Raw genomic sequence first — 5,989 nt, forward strand, 5'->3', positions numbered from 1 at the left:
ATCGCCCCCATATACTTTTCAGGCAGAGCTCGGCTTGGTCTGATGGCATTTTTTCCATTTTTCCTTTCATGGACAGACATCTGTACATAATTGTTTTTTGGGGTTTTTTTGGGTTGTCTCGAGCAGATTTTGAGGCGCATTTAGTGTGGCCTTTCTTTCTTCAGGTCTCATAATCTTCTCGGCTTCCTTTAAATGTTCTTTCTTATCCTTTAACTACATAACTCCAAACGTATTTGTAACTTTTGCGAAGCAAACGTTATTTCTACTTGAACTTTCTCTTTGTTCGAAATTTTACTAATTTGCGTGGTGGTCATAGTGGTGGTGGTCATGGTTGTGATATTTTTCTTGCACAATTGGCTACTGCTAGTTATATTTCGTGCTTCCTTGATCGAATTCTCAATACTCCTGACACTTCCACTCTTGTTGTCATTGCTGTAACTACACCTCCTGCTACTACCACAATCATTTATATCTAGAGTGAGTGGGGGTGATTGACGGCGAAAAACTATTTCGCGTTCTGCATCTCCTCCCACTTACCTCTCTTGTTAACAAAGACGACGCCGTATTAAATTTTGCAAATTTTGAAAGGACAATTAATTTTCTTTTCAAGTGATTTTTGTCCCGCAGGGCAAAAACAAAAAGAAAACTCCTGTTAATCAGTCCAATATGGCCTAGATTAACTTAGTCGCAAGTTATAACAATAAAATGTAACAATAACAACGTTTTTAGAGGTTAAAAAAACAGGCACGCACTTACGGAGATCCGAAATACATATCTAGCTCTGGTGACAATAATAATAATAATAATAATAATAATGATGATAATGATGATGATGATGATAACTACTCATCAAAGTTACCAAATATTTTGAAAGGTTACCTTTATCATTTATATTGATCTGAATGATAATTAGAGCGTAAACACAATATCTTTTTAAAAACCGTCTTTAGAAGCACAAGGTTGGATATAGCTCATTGATCCACACACACACACACACACACACACACACACACACACATGCATACACTCACACATACATACAAACATACATATATATATATATACCCGGCTAAAGCATACATACATAAGAGGCGTATTTTTTTTTTGTTAGTTTTGTTCATTGTTTAATTCCTTTTTTTGTTATTCCGTATTTCAGATGTGACATATGCTATTGTTGTTTCAGATTTTATGATATTGTGTTTCTTGTCTATCGTTCGCTTACAATCTATCCGACATGTTCCACATAACGAAAGGTCATTTGTAGTTATGTGTATATAAATATAAACATAGATGTGTATGTGTGTTAACATATATATATATATATATATATATATATATATGTAACTTAATTAGAGGATATGCTAACCTCGTGAAGGGATGGTTGCATCCAAGGAAATGGAACTACCGGTTCAATACCTAGTATCGTTGGGGAATGAAATTCCCTTAAAACAACAGGTATATATTAAGAATATAGTTCATATTCAGTTAAAGGAAGAAAAGAAAATGGCGATGAGGAAGTTAACTATCATTTATTATTAAAAAATTGGTCATCTTCGCTTCTTACAGCCGTTTCAATTAATTCTCAATAATTTAATTACAAATGTGACTTGAGCACAATGTCATCAAAGAGAGAAAAAAAAGATGTACCTTGAGATGTTATATGTGGACCTATCAATTCATTTCAGCAGACTCTGAATCCGAAATTATGCTCTTGTCACATAAATGCAAATTTAATGTACAAATTTGTAATTTTATTATTGAGTACTAATTGAAACGGCTGTAAGAAGCGAAGATGACCAATTTGTTAATAATAAATAATTAACTTCCTTATCTCTATTTTATTTTATTTTCTTCTTTTAGCTATGCACACACACACACACACACTAGCTGAGTACCCCGTTGTTGCCGGGTAATTTTCACACTATTGCTATGTAGGTGTGCAATTCCGAAAGTTCGCCGAAGACACCCGCATAAGTTGGATTTTCTCCACTTTGACGGAGATTTTTCAAATTTGATTTCCACCATACCCTTGCAAATAATGGGAGAAGCTTTTTATGAAAAATCATTTGATACCTTATGAATCCTCCCTCCGAATTTTTTTTTTTTATTCATTTTGCACTTAAAACAATCCTTTAAAAAAAAAAAAAAATGAAAGCTTTCTTTTTTTTTTTTTTACTATACACTTAAAAATGATTGGCCAAGCCTTGAAAGTTAAAAAAAGAATCGGGAAATTGGCGAAAATGAAACGTAATTTGAAAACAAAGGTGCAATTTTCAAAAATATTTCATTTAAAAATAAATCCTGAAATTACGATTTTTTTGCGAAATTTTAGTAATCGTAATTGTAAAATACAGACAGTCTGAGTGTGCAATCTGCTTCTGTTCATAATTTCAAAATAATTTTCAAACGAAAAGATAATTTAAGGGAAATTTAGCTGTTGTTTTGAGCACACTCCATGGTCACCTGGTACTTTCTTCATTTCTTTGTCATTCTCACATGTATTGATGTTTTTCAATATTTTTCTCCCTATAAACGCATTTTTTTTTGTAAATATGATGCGGTGGTCAATTGCTGGGACTTGAGCAACATCAACAAAATTTTTTAATACAGTTTTATATTTTAACAGTTCTACAGTTTAATACAGTTCTATATGTAAGAAATGAGAAATTATGTACATTATTTACATTATTTATATTTGACGGATATTTGTCCTCATCTTGTTCGTTGTTAACACAACGTTTCGGCTGACATAACTCTAAGAAGGTGGTGGTCACGAATGGAATGCTTTGGACGCAAATGATCATAGGGTAAACTAGTACAATAACACCACCACCACTGCCACCACCTCCACCACCACCACTACCAACACTACCACCAACACCGCCACCAACACCACCACCAACACCACCACCAACACCAACACCAACACCACCACCAACACCACCACCAACACCACCACCAACACCACCACCACTACAACCCTCTATCACAGCACCGCCACCAGCAACAATACAACCACCACCACCACCATCAAAACTCTTCTACCATCACCACCATCAGCGTCACCACCAAAACCTCCAACACGACGCCGACGACGACGGCCACCACCACCACCATCAGCATCACCACCACAACCACAATCACCTTCACCACCACTAACAACAACAACAACAACAACAACAACAACAACACTACCACCACCAATACCACCACCACCACCACCACCGCTGGCAGTGCAATTCTATTTCTTCCCACTGTCACCAAGACAATTATTACGGAATGGAACTGTAATAGAACCACGAACACTAGCGCTAACAGCAACAACAACAACGACAACAGCAATAGTGATAACAACAACAACAACAACAACAACAACAGCAGCTACTCAGTAATAGCAACAACAATGAAACTGCCACTCAAGTTGTCTCGCAGACAACAGGATATAGTAAAATATCACTTCCGGTAAGGAAACTCTTATACTTCATTCTTCACACACACGCACACATGCGCGCCCTTTTCTCACTCTCTCTCACACACACACGCTCTCTTTTTCTCCCTCACGCTCTCTTTCTCTGTCTGTCTGTCTCTCTCTCTCTCTCTCTCTCTCTCACGCTCTCTTTATCTCTCTTCCTCTCCCTCATTCTCTCTTTTCTCTCCCCATACATACGCACACACATGAACACACGCACACACACTTTCTCTCTCTCTCTCTCTCTCCCACTTTCTCTTTTCTTTCTCATACATACCTACACACACACATACACACACACACTTTCTCTCTCTTTCTCTCACTCTCTTTTCTTTCTCATACATACGTACACACACGCACGCACACACACACACTTTACATGCGTTGTATGATGCTTCTGTTATATTTCGGGAAACACCTCCCTAATTAAATATCAGATATAAAACAATTCAAGAGTTTTGGGAGGGAAAAAAAGTATTATTATCGCAGGCCATTCTAGTATTCTGTGAAATGGTAAAAAAGGTAGTTGATGTATCTGAGTAGGGAGGTGGAAATACAGACAACAGACAAGAAGAATACATGGGAAAGAGTAAGATTGAAGTTAGATAGTGAATAACAGCGAGAAGAATGAGAATGTTTAGAATAAAAAAAAAGAAGGAATGGTTTTTTAGTGAGTTTAATGTCAACAGAGATCTGTTGTTGTTGTGGTTGTTATTGAAGAGGTCAATGACCAGAGATAACAGCTTGTCACACTGTATTATTCATTTTTGTATTCGTACACACACGGAGGTGTGAACAGTCGATAATAGATACTGTTGGTTAGAAAATGCGCGTACATAGGCATGCAGAGTTACATATAGATGCATAAACACACGCACGCATATATATGTGTGTGTGTGTGTGTGTGTGTGTGTGTGTGAGTGTTTGTATGTCTCTGTTTGTCCCCCCAACATCGCTTGACAACCGATGCTGATGTGTTTACGTCCCCCGTAACTTAGCGGTTCGGCAAAAGAGATCGATAGAATAAGTACTAGGCTTACAAAGAATAAGTCCTGGATTCGATTTGTTCGACTAAAGGCGGTGCTCCAGCATGGCCGCAGTCATATGGCTGAAACAAATAGAAGAAAAAAAAAACAAAGAATATACTTTTGCACACGTAGAAACAGACAGATAAGTACAAAGATACGTTCACACAACGAAAGTGCATGACTCAATGGGTTAGAGCATCGGGCTCACAATCATGAGGTAATGAGTTCGATTCCCGGACCAGGCTGTGTGTTGTGTTCTTGAGCAAGACACTTTATTTCACGTTTCTCCAGTTCACTCAGCTGTAGAAATGAGTTGCAATGTCACTGGTGCCAAGCTGTATCGGCCCCTTTGCCTTTACCTTGGATAACATCAGTGACGTGGAGAGGGGAGACTGGTATGCATGGGCGACTGCTGGTCTTCCATAAACAACCTCGTCCGGACTTGTGCCTAGGAAGGGAATTTTCTAGATGCAATTCCACGGTCATTCATGACCGAAGGGGGTCTTTACCCTTTAAATTCACACACAACTGGCACACACTCCGTCACTTACGACAAGGGTTTCAGTTGATCCGATCAACGGAACAGCCACCTCATGAAATTAGCGTACAAGTGGCTGAGTACTCCACAAACACGTACGCTTTACGTCTTTCTCTGGGGGAGATCCAGCGTGATTACACGGAATGCGACAAGGATGGCTATTTGAAATACGCGTACAACTCAATTTTGGTAGCTGATTGAACGAGAGCGACACGGATTAAAGTGTCTTGTTCAATGACACAATGCACCGTCGGGAATCGAACACACGACTTCATACAATCGTGAGCCAAACACCTTAACCACTAGCCACGTCCATTCACACACACTCTCACACACACACACGCACACGCGCACACATATATGCACAAATATAGCCATGTACAAACTTATTGATGTAAAAATCTGCATCCACCTACACGAATTTTTTTATATATAATAAAAGCTTGAAGCTGGTTTTCCCATGAGGTAGCGTGGCCGAGTGGTCTAAGGCGCTGGTTTTAGGCACCAGTCTCTTCGGAGACGTGGGTTCGAATCCCACCGCTGCCAAATTGTTTTAACTTTTTTGTTTTTGTGGCTTTTTTTTTTAATATTCTGCTGAGGACATATTCTTTCGTCGCTCTTCAATCGACTGGCCCCAGGAACAATGACAGACCTACTACGACAGGTTAAGTGGCGTAATAAGGCAAATACCGGACACTGTATACTTTACTCCTTTTCGTGTACGGTGGTCATACTGGAGCACCACCTTTAAAGCTTACTTATCAACCACGTGGTTCCGGGTTCAGTCCCTCTGCGTGGCACTTTGGGCAAGTGTCTTCTATTATAGCCTCGAGCCGACCAAAGCTTTGTGAGTAGATTTGCTAGACGGAAACTGAAAGAAACCCGTCATATATATATATATATATATATATATATATGTATGTATGTATGTATGTATGTATATATATATATTTG

General features: G+C 38.6%; 1 non-coding gene across 1 annotated transcript; it reads left to right on the forward strand.

Annotated features, from left to right (window-relative positions):
- Positions 1-5,499: 5,499 nt before the first annotated feature.
- On the forward strand, positions 5,500-5,581 carry Trnal-uag (transfer RNA leucine (anticodon UAG)). Its single transcript has one exon. It is a non-coding gene; the product is annotated as a tRNA-Leu (tRNA).
- The last annotated feature ends 408 nt before the right edge of the window (positions 5,582-5,989 follow it).

The sequence above is a fragment of the Octopus bimaculoides genome, chromosome 14, assembly GCF_046866305.1.
Source record: "Octopus bimaculoides isolate indiv1 chromosome 14, ASM4686630v1, whole genome shotgun sequence".
Classification (NCBI taxonomy): Eukaryota; Metazoa; Mollusca; class Cephalopoda; order Octopoda; family Octopodidae; genus Octopus; species Octopus bimaculoides.